This window comes from Myotis davidii, unplaced genomic scaffold, assembly GCF_000327345.1.
Source record: "Myotis davidii unplaced genomic scaffold, ASM32734v1 scaffold27, whole genome shotgun sequence".
NCBI classification, from domain to species: Eukaryota; Metazoa; Chordata; class Mammalia; order Chiroptera; family Vespertilionidae; genus Myotis; species Myotis davidii.
In genome coordinates this window covers 3,394,365-3,415,848 of record NW_006297821.1, presented here as the reverse complement: position 1 = coordinate 3,415,848, position 21,484 = coordinate 3,394,365, and the positions used below count along the sequence as shown (strand labels likewise).

The 21,484-nt window shown below is 39.5% G+C and overlaps 1 long non-coding RNA gene across 1 annotated transcript; it reads right to left on the bottom strand.

Annotated features, from left to right (window-relative positions):
• Positions 1-10,458: 10,458 nt before the first annotated feature.
• Positions 10,459-19,908, bottom strand: LOC107184642. Its single transcript, XR_001515546.1, has 3 exons — positions 19,109-19,908; positions 17,140-17,266; positions 10,459-11,320 (listed from the first exon to the last, which is right to left on the bottom strand). It is a non-coding gene; the product is annotated as an uncharacterized LOC107184642 (long non-coding RNA).
• Positions 19,909-21,484: the final 1,576 nt, after the last annotated feature.

Below are 21,484 nucleotides of genomic sequence, written 5' to 3'. Positions count from 1 at the left end.
GGAGGGCTAAGGAAGGAATAATTTACACAAGACATTATCTATACCAAGGAGAGCAGAGCTGTGCAATGGCAAGTAGACAAAATTTAGAGACAAAATACCAGGGTTCTTGTTCTAGATAGTCCCTTTGATAACTATATGGCATCGGGTCAACTCTAAAAGTTGGTTTCTCAATCTGTAGGTTGGGTATACTAATAGCTTCCTCCCAGCATTATTTTTAAAGAACAAATGAGATCATCAGAGTAAAAGAGCAGTATAAACTGTTAAGTAATTATGGGTTGCTATCAGTGTTCTTTATATGCATCTTCCTGGACATTAGCCAATGGGAAGCGTAGTGGAGGTACGGTTAATTACCCTTTTTGTCTTTTATTAGATAGGATTGGAAGTCAGTGTTCTCTTGTGCCTTCTTTTGTTGTTGTTTTTTCTATTTATATGTACTCTTTTATTTACTCCAGTTAAATTGGGTGCCATATTCTGCACATCAATTTTTACATGCTATAGCAAGTTCAGAAAAAGATACTACCACTATACTATGTTTACCTATTCATTTAGGAGCAATTTACTGAATTCTAACTTGTTGAAAGTATTATTTCTAATTGCATATTGAAAGCACATCTGAAAACAGCAAGTGTTGAATAAATGGTATTTGAATGAGTATAAATGTATACTGACATTCTGAGAAATTCTCAATTTAAATGGGATTTTCCCCATTATCTCAAAACTGCTTTGATTTATGTATAGATGCAACCTTTATTTTATTTTCAGTCACATTAAGGAAACTAAACAATATTATAGTCACTGAATTAATACTATTAAGCAATTCCATAAGTGACTGATTCATTAGTTCATTCCACAAATATTTATTTAGTACCTTCTATGAACCAGGCCTTGTTCTAAACACTAGGGTTATAACAGAGAACAACCAAACAAAAAAAGATGAAACAATTCACCCTGCTCTCATGCAGCTTACATTCTAGTATTGCAAGAGAGAAATAAGATAAATAAGGGAAATATGGAGAATGTTACTTACTAAGAAGTGTTAAAGAGAAAAAGAAAGCAAGAAAAAGAGATTAAGAAGTGTGTGTGATGAAAGGGAGTAGGGGTTGGCAGTTAGACCTCCCTGAGGAGGTGACCTCTGAGTCAAGTCCTGAAAGAGGCGGAGGAAAGTGCCACATGGTACCTAGAGCATTCCAAGCACAGGGAACAGCACCAGCGAAGTTCCTACACACAGAGACTTGAAGCAAGAGCATCTGGGGAAGAGAAGTAGGAGAGGTAAAGGGTTTTCATTCTTGAGGTAGGAAGCTTTTGCAGTTTTAAGCAGAGTGATGTGATATGCCTTCTGTTTTAACTGGGTCACTGTGGCTACTATGTTAATAGATTGAAAGGGGCAAGGGTAAAAGCAAGAAGATAAATTAGGAGGCAAGTGTAAGGGGTAGCAGTAGAGGTGATTGGGTCCTGATTGTATTTTTAGGGCAGAGATAACAGGACTTTCTAAAGGATATGTTTGCAGATATGAGAGAAAGAAAGCAGTCAAGGCTAACTCCAGGGTTGAGAAACAGGATGGATGGAATTGTCTGTTACTGAGGAAAAAACTAAAAAAAAAAATTTTGATGAGAGGGAATATTAAAGTTCAATTTTGAACATGTTAAGTTTGAGATGAATATTTAGCATACAAATGGAAATGTTCAATTGGCAGTTTTGAAGTGCAGAGGAGAGCTCAAGCTGGAGATAAAAATTTTCAAGTAAAGATGGTATTAAATCCTTGAGACCAGATAAGATCTTCAAGAGAATTGAGTCTGGTAGAAGGAATAGTCAGAGAAGTAGGAGGTAAGCCCAAAGGGTGTCATGTACTGGAGGCTAAGTAAAGGAAGTGCTTCCAGGAAAAGATAGTAATTATCTATACCAACATTGCATAAATTTTTTAATGACCACACAATCCATTTAGTACATATGTACCAACCTATAATAATGAAAGCATAATATGCTAATTGGACTGGACATCCTTCTGGACGAAGCCAATGCTATGAGGGAAGCCCAGGTCCCGGGTGCCTGCCAGCAGCAGGAGGGAAGCTTGGGTCCCCAGTGCCAGAGGGAAGCCCGTGCCAGCAGCTGGGGGAAGGAAGGCCTACTCTTGCACGAATTTCGTGCATTGGGCCTCTAGTCCCATATAATAAAAGAGTAATATGCTAAGTATCTGGTCATCCCGTCATCTTTTCAACCAATCAAAGCATAATATACTAATGATATGTTAAGACCACTCAACCACTTGCTATGATGTGCACTGACTACCAGGGGGCAGACAGTTGATCGGTCGACCAGTTGCTATGACATGCACTGACCACCAGGGGGGAGATGCACCGGCTTTACACCCACGTTAGCTTGCTGCTGGGTTCTGGCTGGTTGGGACTGAGCAGGATGGGCCAGACATGCCCTGGGGCCCTCCTGCAGTCCCTCCCTGGTTGGCCAACCTCCCATGTCCCTCCCCTGCCCCAATTGTGCATCAGTGGGGTCCCTTGGCCTGGCCTGCGCCCTCTTGTAATCTGAGACCCCTCAGGGGATGTTGGAGAGCCGGTTTCTGCCTGATCCTGCAGCCCAGGCCGAGAGACCCTCCTGGTGCATGAATTTGTGCACCCAGCCTCTAGTTTTAGAATAATTTTAATATTTTAATAACTATATTCATTTAATATTTTAATACCTTTATTCTACTTTGGATGAAAATTTTATTGATAATTAGGATTTACTTACTTAGTTTCAGAGTATATCAAATACTATTGTAGAATATATTATTATACACATATATATGTATGTATATGTCTTAAAATATATTTTTAAATCTAGAACATTTTCTGATATCCTATTCCAAGGGCTACTAAGATTTTATGAGCAGAAGTGTTCTGGCAACACTTAAGTTTGAAAAGTGCATTATAAATTTCCAAAAAAGAATGCAACATTTTCCAAACTTAATTCAGAACGCTTTTGGTTTAAGAGTCTTTTTTAGCTGTTCCAAAAAAGAATGCAACATTTTCCAAACTTAATCTGAACGCTTTTGGTTTAAGTCTTTTTTAGCTGCGTTAGCATTCTGAATAACACAGTTGGGAAATAGTGCGTTAAAATCTTGGACATATTTTTTTGTCCTCACTATAGCAAAATTTGTGTCAGCAAAGATGCTGGGAGATATTTTCTTTCTGCCACTTCACCACTTTTACTGAAAAGAAGATCTTTCTGCTTCTGCACCACTTATGCTAAAAGATATGATGATGTTTGCATTATTTTTACACTGATAGTTCTGTCTGTTCTCAGGTTTTCCACTAGTACTCATCAAACACCAAACTGACGAGATGCTTGATTTTTCTAAAAATGAACATAAAGTTCCAGTAAATATGTAAAGTACATTCAACTAACACATTTTAAATTATTTAGAAGAATGTGTATTTATAGATTAAACATACCCAATATGTTCATTTTATCAGCAACATGGCATTCATAATGCTTTTGGTAAAATTACTTGCCTTTTATGAGAATTGTCCATTTTAATGATTCTGTGATGTTCTTATTATGTCTCCTCACATTTTTTTCTTTTAAATGTATAGAACATAAATGATTTAAAAAAAAACCCATATTTCCATTATTTCTCTAAAAGTCTAATGTTGGCTTAGTTCCCCCTTTTCAACCTTGAAAAATGGGGCAGGACAGAAGATTTGGTTTCAAAGTAATGTTTCTCTTTAGGTCAAAGATAGAAAGGAGAAGGTTAAAAAGAGAAAGAAAAAAAAGAGAAAGTCAAATAAGAGCACATTTTGCCAGCAGAATACCATTTAGCTAAATATGCTTATCTTGTCACTCAAAATTCCCCCTTTGTTTAATGAAGTACTGCAGGTTCCTGAAAGCTCTGCAGCCATGCCTTGTTTATGTCTGGCCTGCAGGTATCTCCACGTTTCTCACACTCAGTTTAAATGGCAAAAAAAAAAAAGACAAAATAGAATGAGAAAAGTATATATTCCATAAAGAGAAAGACATGGACTCACATACCATATAATGCCCCACTTAACTTCACATACACACACTGTAGCTCTGATTTTGGCTGCTATATTGGTGAAAGATCCACCGGCTTTACACCCAGCTCTCCACCCCAATTCAGTTGTTGATTGTATTAAAACCAGTTTTATTGAAATACAATTGACATATAACCTCGTATTAGTTTAAGGTTTACAACATTATGATTTGACAGATATATATATTGCAAAACGAAAAACCTATTTCTACGTCATCCATCATCTGCCTCAAAAGGAAGGAAGCTACGGCAATTGGAATCTCATACTACCTCATGATTAAAGTCGGAGAAACCGGAGTAATTAATGTGCTAGTTGGTATCTTTGTCAGCAGACTTTCAAAAATATCCAAGTTTGAATCACCTTGGAAATGACCTGGACATAATATAAGCAGAGGCTGGTAGCCATGACTGTCATCTCTGTGTGCATCTTACACCAACAGGGAATTTCCTAATACAAAGCAAGTTTTTCTAGAAGAGCCATTTCACAATTTTATCGTTAAACCAAATAGGTTTTCTGGGTTCCTATGCAAGACTCAAATGTCCGTGACCTGTGCCACAGAAAAAAATCCATGATTCCTGTCCAATTACCATTTCTAAGCCAAGTCTTCAATGAGTCAAACTTACAACCGTTTTTAACCACTATGATGTTCCATATTACTTTACCCAGTTTAATGTTGCTCTTACATTCTTTGTTTTGTCCTCTTTACGTCTTCATCCTTTTGTACTATTTTTTTAGAAGCCACCTCAAATATCTTTTAGAACAGAGCAAGATATAAATAAGCTTAATTAACTCAACTTTTAAAACCACTTAAAATATTAAGTCCCTACAACTTAGGTTAGAGGTCTCATTATTGCAAATATGCATCTCTATGAGTACAAGTTAAATTCGTTCATTTAATAAATAAGTTCTAAGTGCCTTCCATGTGTCAGGCACTACTCTGGGTATTGGGAGAAACACTGGTAAACAGTGTCAGAGATAACTACCATGGAGAAAAATAAAGCAGGGAAGAGGAATAGGGATGATATGGGGTGGTGAAGAGGCTACAATTTGAAAGAAAATTTACTGATAAGTCATGACTTGAAGGATCTGAAGATGAAGGATGAAGCCACCTCGACATCTAAGGCAAGAACATTCCAGGTACAGGCAATATCAAGTACAAAGTTCCTGAGGCAGAAGAAAACTTTCCATTACTGAGCATCAGCTAGGAGACAAGAGTGGCTGGAGTTGACTGTTAGGAGAGGTAGAGAAGGGGAGCACAAAGGCAGATCAGGTAAGGCCTTTATAAAGACTTAAGGTTGTAACTGGAGTGAAATGAGAAACAATTAGAAGATTCTGAACAGAAGTTAAATAACCTAGAAGAATTTGCAGTATGTGAAACATCTAAATGACGAGTAGTAGCCATGGAAACAATTAGTCCACAAATATCGACTGAATTCATACTTTTTACTAGGATTTCCCTAAGCAGTGGGCATATAGTGGTAAATAAAACAGGCATCAGTTCTTGTTCTCATGAAGCTTTAATTTTGTGGGTAAGAATATTAACAAATGGCCTGGCTGTTATGGCTCAGTAGTTGAGCATCAACCCATGAACCAAGAGGTCACTGGTTTGATTCCCAGTCAGGGCACATGCTAGGGTTTTAGACTCGATCCTCGGTGGGGGGGCATGCAGGAGGCAGCCAATTAATGATGTTTCTCTCTCATCAATGTTTTCATCTTTCACTCCCTTTCCCTTTCTCTCCCTAAAATCAATAAAAACATGTGTTGTTTTTTTTTTTAAAGAAATTAACAAATGATTAAGCAAATAATTACAACCATGCCAGGTGTGAGATGAACTGGGTGACTTATGACAGAATGAGGAAAAACAGTCTACTCTAGTCTGGGCTGTGGAGGAAGGCCTTTGAAGAAAAAAATACTTAAGGTGATATTGGTAATACGAGGAGTGAATTAAGTGAAGAGGTATAAAAAGGACAAGAGCATTCCAAGCAGCAAGTATCTGCAAAAATCCCTGAAGAAAAAACAAATGGCACCTTCAGGGAATTGGAAGGCCATTGTGGTTGGAGTTAACTAGGCAAAGAAGAATGAATGGAGATTTTAGGTTGAATTCTAAACAGGAGACCAAAAAGATGAGAGTTGTGTGCTGTAAAGATGACTCTAAAAACAATGAGATTAGAAGAAAGAAGAGTGAATTCAGGAGACCAGTTAAGAGCTATTGCAGCCGAAACCGGTTTGGCTCAGTGGATAGAGCGTCGGCTTGCGGGCTGAAAGGTCCCAGGTTCGATTCCAGTCAAGGGCATGTACCTGGGTTGCGGGCACATCCCCAGTAGGAGATGTGCGGGAGGCAGCTGATCGATGTTTCTCTCTCATCTATGTTTCTGACTTCCTGTCTCTCTCCCTTCCTCTCTGTAAAAAATTAATAAAATATTTAAAAAAAAAAAGAGCTATTGCAGAAGTGTAGACATGATGGTGATATCATAAGTGTAGTGAGAACAGAGAGATGGATAGGTTGAAAGAAATTCAGGAGGTAGAAATGATAATTTAATGATGAATTAGATTTATGAGGGTGGAAGAAGGTCAAAGAGGCTGAGACTACCTACCTACTTTTCTTAACCTTTTCTTATGGGCAAATCCTACCTTTTCAACATGGAGAAAAGATAAATTTCAATGTGATTCTTTTGGGAGGGCCAACAAAATGCTGGTCAACCTATATAATAAAAGGGTAATATGCAAATAGACTGAATGGCAGAACAATCGAACAACCAATCAAAGCGTAATAAGCTAATGATATGCTAAGGTTGTTCAACCGCTCGCTATGATGTGCACTGACCACCAGGAGGCAGATTCTCCAACTGGCTCTGGGGTCAGGCTGATGGGGACTGAGCAAGATGGGCCGGACACGCCCTAGAGCCCTCCTGCTGTCCCTCCCTGGCCCAATCCCCAGCAAGATTGTGCACCGGTGGGGGGTCCCTCAGCCTGGCCAGCACCCTCTCACAATCCACAATCCGAGACCCCTGGGGGATGTCGAAGAGCCGGTTTCAGCCTGATCCTACAGGCTACTCCCCTTGGGAGGGTGCCAAATGCAGGGCTCATGGCTGGTGAATGCTGTTCAGCAGCGTGAGCCTCTCCTGATCGATCCCGGCAGGCACAGTGGGGCCAGGATGAGCAGGGACGGCAGGTAGGAGCTGCAGGCAGGGTTGGACTGTGGGTTTTGGCTGGATCCCTGCAGGCCCCCCAGAGGGACCCCACCTGTGCACGAATTCATGCACCGAGCCTCTAGTACAGCGGTTCTCAACCTGTGGGTCGCGACCCCTTTGGGGGTCGAACGACCCTTTCACAGGGGTCACTTAAGACCATCGGAAAACACATATATAATTACATATTGTTTTTGTGATTAATCACTATGCTTTAATTATGTTCAATTTGTAACAATGAAATTGGGGTCACCACAACATGAGGAAATGTATTAAAGGGTTGCGGCATTAGGAAGGTTGAGGAGCACTGCTCTAGTATATAATAATGAACCTTTATGCTACTAAAGAGTCTCAATTTGCACAATCTATGCAATTTGTACTGTTTCTACCAATGCATGAAGTTTGGCTATGACTGTTCAGAAAAATAAAGAACTTGGATTCTACATTTTAAATCATCTGATAAATATTCATGTCACTAGGATTATATATATTTATATAATTTGTAAAGAAAAAAAATATTTTCTGCTATAATATTCCATCCGAACTTAAATAAATATTTCCAGGGCACCAAATGTAATTTTTCAGTACACTAAAGAATAAGTTCTTCACCAAGAATTGGAATATACAACCCTTCGAAGAAAAAGCCATTCCCTATTGTTGTTCATAGGAACTACAAAAGTCCTATGCTATTACCAAATAAGGTTATACCTATGCTATAATAACCAATGCTATTACCAAAAAGGTCCATATCTGTTTTTAGAGAAACAGTTGAATAAGTTATTCAGTGACTTATTTATTTTAAATCATAAAGACACATTTAGTTATTCAGAGAGAAAAAATGGCATTTTCTCTTCTAGAGAGGCTCTTAGTCATAGGAATTATATTCTCTGTAGCCTATCTTCCAGGGATCCTCAAACAATGCTAAGTTAAGTGGGAGTGTTTTGTTTGCCATTAGGCCAGAAAAATAAAAGTAACAAAATCCTATATAATAGAATCATAATATGCACATCAACCAAATAGCAGAATGACTGGAGGAGTAACCAGATGCTATGATGCGCACTGACCACCAGGGGGCAGGCACTCAACGAAGGAGCTGCATTGAGCATCTTCCCCCAGAGGGAGGCAATCTGTGGCGGCCATCAGGGGATGGGGTCGGCCATCGGGTGGCACCAGGCTGCCAGCCAAGGCAGATGCCAGCAGAGCCCTGCCCGATTGCCCTGCCCACTGGTTGCCCCACAGATGGTCCTGATTGCTGGCTAGGCCTAGGGACCCTACCCTATATATTGGGAACAGTCTCTTAGATTTAAAAATTAAAAGTTGGCAAGGCTACTCTAACACTGAAAAAACAGGATGATGCAGCAATGACATGCATGGACTCTGGCTTGCACACTTTGTCGTCAACCCTGATTCTGACACTTATAACTGTGTGACAAAGCCAATTACTTAACTTCTCTCTGCTTCAGTTTTTCCACCCATAAGATGGGGAAAATGGTACTACTACTTCAGAAGGATCATGTTATGTACTACCCTTTAGGGCAAAAAAATGTAGCTGCCCATACAACAGCAAGATGCTTTTCACCTGTATCATCTGTATGAAAAGTATGGTCACTGGTGCATGCAGTGTCCCAGATTGCAAGAAGGATGTCCGACTGCCGATTTAGGCCCAACATCCCCCGAGAGGTCCCAGATTGCGAGAGGACGCAGGCCAGGCTGAGGGACCCCCCATCCCCCATGCATGAACTTTGTGTACTGGGCCTCTAGTATTTAAAGGGAAAACATCCTATATAACAAAACCTAATATGCTAAGTGTCTGGTCGGCCAGTTGGCCATTCAACCAATCAAAGTGTAATATGCTAATGATATCCTAAGGCCGCTCAACTTCTCGTTATGGCATGCACTGACCACCAGGGGGCAGATGCTCTGACCGGTAGGTTAGCTTGCTGCTGGGGTCCAGCTGATCAGGCCTGAGCGAAATGGGATGGACACATCCTGGAGCCCTCCTATGGCCACTCCCCGCCAGCCAACCTCACGTGTCCCTCCCCAGCCCTGATAGTGCACTGGTGGGGTCCCTCGGCCTGGCCTGTGCACTCTCACAATCCAGAACCCCTTGGGGGATGTTCGAGAGCCGGTTTTTTGGCCCGATCCCGCAGGGCAGAGGGACCCCACTGGTGCACGAATTCGTGCACCGGGCCTCTAGTTTCATATGTTTCTACTAGTGTGAGGTTGAACCAATATTAAATGTTATTAACAGTCTGGGTGTCAGAGTAAATGGTATTAGAATGTTATATAAAATACCCAGAAAACCTATAGGCTTTCTCTGTACTCTAAATTTTTTTTTAAATATCCCATTAATTTCACCAAGTCAAACTTGATATTGTTTTTGTTTGTTTGTTTTTAAATATATTTTATTGATTTTTACAGAGAGGAAGGGAGAGGGATAGCGAGTTAGAAACATCGATGAGAGAGAAACATCGATCAGCTGCCTCCTGCACACTCCCCACTGGGTATGTGCCTGCAACCAAGGTACATGCCCTTGACCGGAATCGAACCTGGGACCCTTGAGTCCACAGGCCGACGCTCTATCCACTGAGCCAAACCAGTTAGGGCAAACTTGATATTGTTAATTCTTTTATTACAAGCAGTATGAAATGAAAAGAAACAGCCTCCTAGGAATCCAAATGTGTAGAAAGGCATTAGTACTAAAATGATACTCCTAGAAAAGCAATTGCAACTCATAGGAAAAATGCATTTTATTTAACAACCAAGTACACAAATACACACACACACATATACAACTAAAACACTATTAAACACTATTGATTATTACCAGGTGAGATGCACAGTGAAATTTTCTGCTTTATGTTCATTCATTTTTTTAAAAAATGTGGGTCACTCAGCCAGTATATCTCAGTGGTTGTTGATTGAACCAGGAGGTCATGGTTTGATTCCTGGTCAGGGTACATGCCCTGATTATGGGCTCGATCCCTGGTAGGAGGCAGGAGGCTGCCAATCAATGATTCTCTTATCATTGATGTTTCTATCTCTCTCTCCCTTTCCCTTCCTCTCTGAAATAAACAAAAATATTAAAAAATAAGTAAATAAAATGTTTAAATAAAAAAATATTTTTAATGTGGGTCACAGCTTATTAACAAATTTTGCAAACCACAAATATGTTACAATACATAACAGCTCTAGAACATTATCAATGCTAACTTATAATTTTAGGGCTATTTATAGTTGTCCTCCTTCTTAGAATTAGCCCCTAAGAGAACTCTGTGTACTCAGAGAAAACAAAAATCAACACAGCCTTGTTACCACGTATCCAGCCTGGACATAGTGCCTTCAGTGTGCTTAAATCACCTACCTTCCCAGGTCCAAAAGCTGAGGGGATGACTTGCAAGTATGTCTATATTGCACATTTTATCTAAAATGCACACGACTTCAGTTAATCCTCACAACAACCCTGTGAGGTAGGCAGGGAAAATACTATCAGATTTACTTTTCAGATGAACTTAAGGCTCAGAGCAGTTAAGTGATTTTCCCAGTTAGAAGAGAAGAATAAGGACCATCAGAGAGAATAAGGACCATCAACTTTCAGGCTGAGGCTCTTTTCTGTAAACCACATAGTCTCAGAGAGTATAATCTGACCTCAAATATTTTTACTACTTCGTCCTCCTTTTCTTATTGTTAACTCAAGTTTTTATAGGCCACAACAAAAGCTGTGATTCTAAACTGATCCTGCCAAGTTTATACTTCTCTAGCAATGAAAATTTATGATCACAGGATATATATTCTTCCGGAAAGCGCTGTTTCCTTGGCTCTAGGCAAAGGAACATAAGCAATATGAAAGACCCTACAGTGAAGGAAATTGGAGCGATCAGAGAAAGGGGTATACAATGGAATGTACTAATGGATTTTAGTCCCTTTACGCTTTTAATTTTGTGACAGAGTTCAATGGAGAGCTTTAATGCAGATGAAACTTGAGACTTTTGAAGAGGATCTAAGTCTTGATGAAGTTATTCAAACTGAAATCTTGAATGCATAATGGTGGTAGGCCTCAGGGTCTTCAAAAACTTGTACTTGATGCTTTAAAACAAAACAAAACAAACACACACAAATTCTACTAGCAAATCTAATAAAATTGCTTAAAGGATTTTGAAAAGCTGTAACTCTTTGACCAGTAATTAATCAGAACACTAGATACCATGATGAAAGAACAAAAAGAAAATAAAGAGATTTTTAAAGAATATAGTGTACAGAATAGCTTAATATGTCCATTGACTTATCTATTTGATTAATATTCTTCACTTTAAATTGAAACAGAATTTAAAGTTCTTACTGAACCACGTTGGGCTGTAGTAAAATGAACTGATTTAATGATTATTTCCTGAATCACTATCCATGACATCTGATTGTCTTAAAGGGCTTTTGGTCTTTGAAAGCATGGCCAAAATATTTGTTGGAAAAGATGAAATAAAATGAAGTTGATTTTCATGGGGTAAAGAGATTGAACTAGGAATATTATGGTTTGAAAATATTTAAGCAGGGAGGAAAAGTAACAAAGCCTTAAGAGTGAAAAAATTCAGAACACTCTGCAGGTTCAAATGAATAATATATCATAAATCTTACTGACTACTTTTGTGCTATTTCTAACTTGCTTCTTTTTAATTTATGCGCTCCTATCAACCTGCCTTTTCCTCCCAAGAAAACCTTAAGGTTTAAAAATTAATGATAAAAATAGCAAGTAATATTTACTGAGTCTATACTTCGTGCCAGGCACTGCTCTTCATACTTTATATAAATTCACTTAGTCCTTACAGCAGCCCCATGAATGAGATACTACTATTACCCCCAATTTACAGATGAAGGAATTAAGGCCACAGAGAAGAAATGGAGGTAGTTTATCCAGCTGAGAAATAGTGGGGTTAGGGTTTAAACTCAGGTCTTCCAGCTCCAGAACACCAAGTTACACCCAATGCTCTACAAAACTGGTTTTCATGCAAGAAAATTGATCAGGACTAAGGTTTCCTGCAAATCAGCATTGTGCCCTGTAACCATCTTTCACTGCATATATTCTGATTAGAATGTGTAGTGACTAATTTGTTTCTCAACAGTAGTTTCAACAATCACTTCTCAGAAGTGCCATCCTGTCAAAGCAGTTTTAAAATAAAGCATGCCACTAAAATACTGACAGTAGTAGAAGAATATAGGCGACTTTACTCCTTTTATCTTTTTGGTGATATACATATCCTAATATCTCCCCCCTCCCCCATATATATATGGATTACCTGTACAATTAAAACATTCAAAGTAGAGTGAGATTTATGGTAATAATGAAATAATAATAGTTATTACTTATCACCTAATATAGGCAAATCTACCTTCATTATCTTTATTCTTGAGTAAATTCCTATTTTCCAGATGAGATTGAAGTTTGGAATGAATAATAAACTTAATTTATAAAACATGTAATAGATCCTGGGGGCCATATTCAAACCTGTCTTTACCAGTCTAGAATCCATATTCTTTCTACTCTACTAGAGGCCTGGTGGACGAAATTCATGCACAGGGGTGAGGGGGGTGTCCCTCAGCCCAGCCTGCACCCACTCGAAATCCTGGATCCCTCGGGGGATGTCCAACTGCTGGTTTAGGCCCGATCCACAGGACATCTCTCACAATCCGGAACCACTGGCCCCTAACCGCTCGCCTGCCTGCCTGACCGCCCCTAATCACTTGCCTGCCTGCCTGATCACCCCTAACCACTTTGTCTGCCTTCCTGATTGCCCCTAACTGCCTCTGCCTGCCTGATCTCCCCATACCACTCTGCCTGACTCTCTGATCGCCCCTAACTGCTTGCCTGCCTGCCTGATCGCTCCTAACCCCTTGCTGGGGGGCTGCCAGCCAGGGTGAGGGGCCGTGGTCATTCTGGTCTCTGGTCATTCCACCATTTCGGTCGCTGGGCTTTTATTATATAGGATAATGCAGCCCCTGCAAATGCCAAATATCTGTCTTTTGTTTTTAAACACACTGAAGAGATCTTTCTAAAATGTTATAATTTTCTTAAATAGAAAATGCTGAACATAACTTATTTAAGTTCAAACTTATCATTTTGAATATCCATTAACATAGAGCTATTTTCATCTAGTCAAGTGAGCCTGGGTTATTACAATTTTAAAATTAGTTGGTTTGCTTTCTGATTATCTTCTTGCCCTTGCTTGACAACGTGCTTGTCTCTAATAGGAGCACTTGGCACAGCAACAATTTGCTGCTTCTAATACACTGTGAAGTTAGGTGCCAGTTAATTAAGCCTGTTAGAACCATGTCAAAGTAAATAAACTGAGTAAGGACCTGAGAAAAGCATATAGTGTGTGTCTTATATTTGGGGTTAATTTTTAAATTTATTTCCTGGTTATGGGTAAGTGGAGCTTGGTGGAAAAATGACCAGGGATAAGTTACTTATCAGTATTTAAATATAGAGATAATAGATACTTGTGTTATTTTTAAAAATCACTTTATTGCACTATAAAAAAATCTTAGGTTTGAAAGCAACTTTCATTATCAATCTAGTACGATCTCCTATACATTGAGAAATCCCCTCCGCAGCATTGCTGATGTTCAAACCTCGCTTAAGCAACCCTAATGACCTGCAGTTCACTGCCTCTTGACACAATCTGCTCCACTGTTGACAAACTCTATACCTTCTCTCAGCTACAATTAATTTTGGCCTCAACAGAAACAAATGTACTCCCTATGAAGTTTCTCCAACTCTTCTAAAGTCTTCTATTTTCTGAACAAAATAGTCCCAGTCCCCTCAATCTAGATCATCACAGTTGCCCTTTCATTTAGTCACAAAAATGATGAAAACAATTCTCTTTTCCTTCAAGGTTTATCAAACAATGAAACCAATTTTTAGACATTCATGGTTTGTAGGTTAATAGATCTAGTTAATCCATCTTGGTCATACACAATTGGAATCCTAGGAAAGACTTACGGACATAGCTCGAATTCTAATTGAACAGCAATAAATTTTTGAGTTCTTCCTTCTTGCCATCCCTCCCTCCCAAATTCCACAAAACAGAATCTTAAAGATACCCTTAACCATAACATAGTGCTAGATTTAAATGTTCTCACTCTTAGGTTTTTATCTACCTTCCCATCACTTATTTCCTGTAATGATACTAAAACAGACAAAATTCTTCAAGCTACTTTCACAATCATGAGCTAGCCTATAACAGGCCCAGCTCTGAGGCCTTAAAATTCTGACCTTCTTTTTCCTCTTGGATTAATTGAGTATCTTCCTAGAATTTTTTGTTTTCCAGAAAAAATTTTTAAATAGTTTATGTGTAAAATAACATATATATGTTTTATATACACAATGTATTATATATCTATGTAAATAGACCCGCATATATGTATGCATAAACATATATATATATACATGTATCTTCCCCATTTCTATGTTATCTACACGTAAGTTTTACCTTCATGCTCATGTCCTTTTTTTCCTATATGTTACATTTATCATATTCATCAAGACCCAGAAAACACAATCAACCCTTGGATTCAATTCCTTGCTATCCATTCTGTTAGCAAGAATAAGGAGGAGTCCCACTCTAGGCATTCTGCCCAATGATTTTTCACTGTGTGGCTAGTTGTGATTAAACCCAAGGATCTCAAGAAGCAAAGCAAAGCATCATTTAATTGCAATGATTATAAGAAAAATACTCTGTCCAACTATGGTATAAAACAACTGACATACTATACTGTCCTATTCCATGAATCATGATGCAGTCCCTAGATTAGTGGCCTTCATTTTGATTTTTAACAAGTTATACAATCTGTAGTATCATATGGGTAGGTATCTTACATAGCTCATTCCCAGCAGATCGCAAATGAAATGAAGATTACTATATCTTTAAATTTCTTGTTAACTCATTTTACTCACCTATTACTATTATTCCAAAGTTCCCACAGTGAAAGTGTGGAAAGACAAAGATGGCTGGAGAAGTGAAAGTCACCAGAAATTTTTGCTGCATCCCAAAGCAAATCATCAGCCAATTCAAAGTAGTATCATCAGTACAGAATAAGACTACCCATATATATCTAAATTATCTTTCTAGTTTATGATTTAACTAACAGAGAGAACAAGCTATTCTTTGAAATGCCTTAGGCCATTTCTAAAAATCAAAACAAAGTGAAATAATAACTAAGATCTATTTAAAGAGTAGAGTACCTAAATAGCAATTTGAATAAAACAAAGCCCATCCCATTCACTAATGAGAAGCTCATTGGCAAGACCCTGGCCAATGCCAATACAAACCTAGCTTGCAAATGAAAGTATCATCCGCATCACCGAAATAAGTCAGCAGCATGCTATAAACTATATAGCTGTATTGAATTCGCCAATACTAAGCAGTTAGTTCATCACAAATCCTTATTAAGAGTAATAATCTAATGTCAAGGTTAAAAACCTATTATATCATCAAACTTTCCATGCTGCTCTGTAAAAAAAACTTACCTCACTTATGCAACTCCATTCCTCTGACTAGTGCACGTAATTATAAGGGCAAAAGTCATAAGGAATAGTAGTAGGCTCCCTTAATTATGAAACCAGTCTAAAGCTTTGCTGTTTGTTCGTTTCTTAGTATTGTAAAAATGAAATCATGTTCACATAAAAAAAATTAATCCACCAGAAAGAGTATACAGAAAAATGAGTCTTCCTATTCTAGACCTATAGTCTCATTTCTCAGGAGTACCTGTGTCAATCATGTATGTATGTATGTATGTATGTATCTGAATAAATATAACATAATAGTGTATTATATAGATTTAAAGAAATTTTGCATGCATATATAAATGTATGCTTTTGAAAACATACTGTACATACAGTTCTGTATTGTTTTTCTCAGTTAACAATGTATGTCACAGAGATTTTTCCATATTTCCACCTGTGGATCTGCTTCATTCTTTCTGAGAGTTGCAAAGTATTATATTATATTAAGGCATTTATTCAATCATACCTTGGTGGGGGATGTTTAGGCTACTTGTAGTTTTTACTTATTTATTTGTTTGTCTATTTAAAATAATAATATGATGAATATCTTTGTATACAATTTTTTGTGTGCAAGTACAAATATATCCAAAAGATGAATTCCTGGAGCTACTGTCTGATTTTAGAACTTAACAATTTCTAAGTAAGAAGCCAGTGTATCTACAAAGGAGATAAGGAAAACCACAAGTTTAAAGCTTAGTGATTAAAAGTTGCCAAACAAAATTAGAAGTTAAGGTTGTAAAAATTAACAAATTAATTAAGCTAGGAAAGGTAAAAAAGAAAAAGAGAGAAAATTTATCCCCTGGGATAGAAAGATAAAAGGCCTGGAGAATGAATCATCTGAGAGATTTTTTGAAAAGAAGAACAAAAAAGAAAATAGCACTACTAAGACAGGATAAGGAAAAAAAGAGATTTTGAGGCCTCTTTTCTTGCTTCAACCTAAGATGAAGGCATAAAGCTGGCCAGAAGATATGAGACTTATATTATTCTAGAACCAAAGTTGATGTAAGATTATTTAAATGACTATTTGAGGCCTCATTGCTATAGGATACTCATAGGTTGATACGACTCTACCAGACTACCAGTGTTGAAAGAAGCTCTCAAAAAAAAGGGGGGGGGGGGGGAGAAATAAAGAAAAGAAAAAAGAAAGCAAAGTAGTAATCTTTCAGGAACGATATAGAGGGAAATAGTAAGGACTGCTTCATAAACACAGAGCAAACCTCTCTTTGGAAGGTCCACATTAAAACTTAATTTAAACAGATTCAGCCTATATTTTTCAGTCACAATCCCACAATTTCTTATTCCAATCCAGCGCTATTCTCTCATCTAAAATAAAACACAGTCAATAACTTACCTTTCCCAAAGTACTAGGATTTGAATGCCACAATACAAAATGACTCATGTTTTTGTCCGTTAATGGTCCGTGGATTTCTTTAAATGAAGTCCATGTTAGAGTCCATGGAGACCAGTGTTCTGCAAAACTGAAAACCTCAAGAATGTCAATGCACAAACCTAAGTCACCACTTGGATACCAATTTATTATGAATACTAGTTACAATAGTTACCATTATGAATATAGACATTTAGATGTGCAAAGTAAGTGGATATGACATTGAACAGCAGATTGAGGAAGCAAAATTAAACTTTATTTTTAAGTAAGACATAAATATTCAAGTAAATCTAGAGGGTCTCAAAACCTAACTTTATACCATATTTATATACATTGAAAAGTTGACAGCAAAGCAACAACATACAATGATGGGGGTGATTTGGATATCAACACTTTCCAGACATTGGGAAAACAAGTTTGAAAGGCAGGCAAACTTTTAGAATTTAAATGACTGCAATATTTATTTACATGTCTATTTCTTTTTTTTTTCCAACCTATTTTTAAGAACATCTTAGATTTTTTTTTAATCTAAAAATGCTTACTAGTTTTTTCTTTGTAAAAAACACACACAAAAGAAACAAAACAAAAACAAAGCCATAAATTCAGGTTTGCCTACTGCATCACATCCAATCTAATAATAAGATCTAGAACCTCCTGGGACTGCAGCTAGATAGTGATTCATGCTCAGATCTTATTACACAGCCTGACAACCAACTCCAATCTGGTTACAGTACTTGTTCTTTAGATCTATTCCCACTTTTCATCACAGTTAAGACATCAGAACAAATAGTTTACAAAGGAAACAATTTAATCTTCTGAGATTTATTCTCTCCGAGGCCTCCTACAACTGTTTGGAAGGAATTAACCTTATGTGAACCTACCAGGTGAAATCTCTGACTGGATTTTCATAAATTACTACTTTCATCTTGGTTATGAAATAATTCCCATTTACATCTCATACGTAAAGGCACCCCAATATAAAAAAGAAAATATTAAGGAAAAGGAAAAAGAGTTCATATTCATGAGAAGAAAGCACTTAGAACACAAATTAGAAGCTCAGTGCTATAAGCTGCAGCTTCTCATTTGATGGCCAACTCCTCCCCGGTATCATTCATCGGGGAGTTCTTTCCAGAAATGTGAAGAAACCTGAAAGAAGTCAAATTAATCGCCTTCTCTTCCCATGCCAATAAAATAAAATAAATAAAATAAAGAAATAAAATAATAAATACATACAATACAATAAAATAAATCAAATAAAATAATAAAAAATAAAATAAATATGAAGGCACATTTCTAAATTTCAATAACCACAAAACAATGTCCGGAATGTCTACCACACCGGCATCCGCATAAACCACTGGTGAACGAACCACGCTGGAGTCACTTCTACATTCGGAGGCAGGGGCACTCCGAATTCGGGACAAGGTCCCCCCCACGCCACCCGCACCCCCCACCCCCGGTGCGGCAGCCAGCTTCGTGCGTTCATCAGTCCCTATCCGAAGGCATCTGAAGGACGCCCATAGTGGCAAAGCACGGGAAGCAGAGATGAAAAGGCAAGTCCCCGCCCGCTGCTAGCCGAGCTGCACTGGGCTCAGTGCAGGCGGCAACTGAACTCTAGCTCAGCGCACCTCAGCGCCCAGGCTCCATCTCTCCATCCCCGAGCGCCAAGGCTCCGGAGCCCACGACCCGCGGCCGTGACCGAGTCCTGGAGACTCAGTCGGTATTTCCTCGGCGACCTCGGCCCTCACGACCCCGTCCCCAAAGTTTCTCGTATCCCCATCACCCTAGGAGTCCCACGCCCAGGAGCCTGTCCCCGAGCCACCCCCGCACGTGAGATCCACTTCCCCCGGCCCGAGCGTGGGGCCCCGAGCAAACTGGGCCACCAACCCGAACCCCGAGCCTCGCCAGGGTCCGGGTTCGGCCAGCAGGTTACCTGTCGGGGATCCAGGGTTCCTGGAGGACCAGCAAAGCTCCTCCCCGCCCATCGCGACGCCCCTCACACCTGGCACCGCCTCCGGGGCGGGACTTCCGCTGCCTCACTTCCGGCCGGTGGTCCGCAGGCCGCTGTACCGCTGAGCGCCCAGTCTCTCTATTGATGTCATTTCCGACCGGTTCCTGGGTCCCCGGGATCCGGGGGCTCCGCAGGTGTCATTCACCGGCTCTTTCCTGCCTGCTTTCCTAATCGCCGCTGAGTAATGCAGCCCCGAGAAGCGCCTTTTTGTTTTTCAAACTCCTGTGCCAACTTCTGCAGCCTTCTCGTCAGTAGACCCTTCCTCTGCCCCTTCTGTACCTTGAACCCATCACTCGTCCAAACTCGTCCGTTCCCTCGGGGACATCACCAGGTTGTTCTTGGGATTCATCTGGTTTTTCCGATTCTGTCCAGTGGAGCGCGGTGCCGAACCTGCCTTTCAGGGTTAACGGGTTACGTAAGCTCCGTGCCTGTGTCCTCCAGTGTGGAGCAGGTAACACTGCTGGAGGACACAGGGTTGGGGGGTGTTACTTGAGACTTAACACGTGGAACGCGGAGGCACAAGGAAAGCATTCAAGCGTTAACTATTACAAGAGCTCTCTTGTTCCCTGTTGGACCATGTAAGTGATAAGGAAGTCAGGAACCCGCGTTCCTGTTACCGTTTCTACAGCTTTTACTGAAGTGATTACTTAATGATGCTTAGCACTTTCCCCCTTAAATTGTGAGCTCCTCCGGACAAAGATGGTATTTTTTTTTTTTAGCCTCACCCGAGGATTTTTTTTTTCTTCCATTGATTTTTCAGAGAGAGTGGAAGGGAGAGGGAGAAACATCCTTGTAAGAGAGACACACGATTGATTGCCTCCCACACGCGCCTGGACTAGGCGGGATGGAACCTGCAACCCAGGTACACGCCCTTGACCTGAATCCGCTCTAACCACCTGCCAGGGCCAAAGATGGTATCTTAGTAGGAACTAACTTCAGCCCTAGTTGAAATCACCTGCTTGATTATTGTGCTAGATACTGGGGGAAAGATGAATAAAACCCAGATCCTGTCCTCAAAAGCATGAAGATACTTAATAAATTATGGACAGAAGAAAGTCAACCCAGGAAAAAACAGGAGGGAACAGCTGAGTTGAAGATTCATCCTTAGAACAAAAGCAAACAAAACAAAAAAAAAATCAAAGAATGTTAGAACTGAAAATTTTTTTAGAGATAATAATTTAGTTAACCTCTTGATGTTATAAGTAAAGAAAGTTGGATCCAGAGAAGCAAGGGATTAAAGGCCATATAATTAGTGGCAGGGTTAGGCCCAGAGGTGAAGTCTCCAAATGCTCACCACCTCCCCCACCCCCCAAATTTGTCTCAAGGTGTTAATAAGGTAAAAGCAGATCCACCTTCCAGACCTTCACTCGCAAGTAAAAAAAAAAGAGTAGGAAAATTCCAGTCCAGAAGAGACAAGAGCAATGTAACCTAGTAGATAACTACACAATTATGATGATCATTTTGTTTAAAATAATATAAATGTAGCCACTTTAAAATGGAGCCAGAGCAGCCATCCAGAGGAACTGCCTTGTACATCTTAAAGCCTCAAACCTTTGGAATGTTAAAACAGGGCAAAATAACCTTTGGACCGGGCCTAAATCAACATTGTGTCCCAAAGAACTGTTTGCAAACATAGCAAGAAAACAGATACTATGACAACTGGACTGAAAATTAAAAATATTTTTTTAAATTTGCATCACTATGTTAGCTTTTTGCACCAATAGAAATGCCTTTTATGGATGTAATTTCCCTCTTTTCCTTTCCATAAATACCCAGGGGATATTTTTCCATTGATTTTTAGAGAGAGTGGAAGGGAGAGGGAGAGACACAGAGAAACATCAATGTGAGAGAGACACATCCATTGGTTGCCTCCCACACATGCCCCAAAGGCCCAGGATAGACCCTGTAACCAGGTACATGCTCTTGACCAGGAATGGAATTCTTGACCCTTTGGTGCAGTGGCCCCCATACTCTAACCACTGAGCGCCACCAGCATGTTAGTATCTGCTAAACTGGCTTGCCACACTTAGATTCGGCCCATACGAGCCCAGAATAGACTCAGGCAGTTTATTATTTACACAGACAGCCACAGAAAGATCAGCATGGTATCAGCTCCCTGTGTACCTAGCTAGTCCCACAGGTGGACACCAAACAGGAGGGCTAGATGACAGGTCGTTGTGTTGTTGAGAAGCAAGGCGGGGTCAGCACTTGCAGGAGCCTGAGAGTGAGCGCCCTCTTAAACTTTAAATTTTACAGTTGCCCAAGGGGCAGAATAGGGGTAGGGGGGAGGGGCAAAGC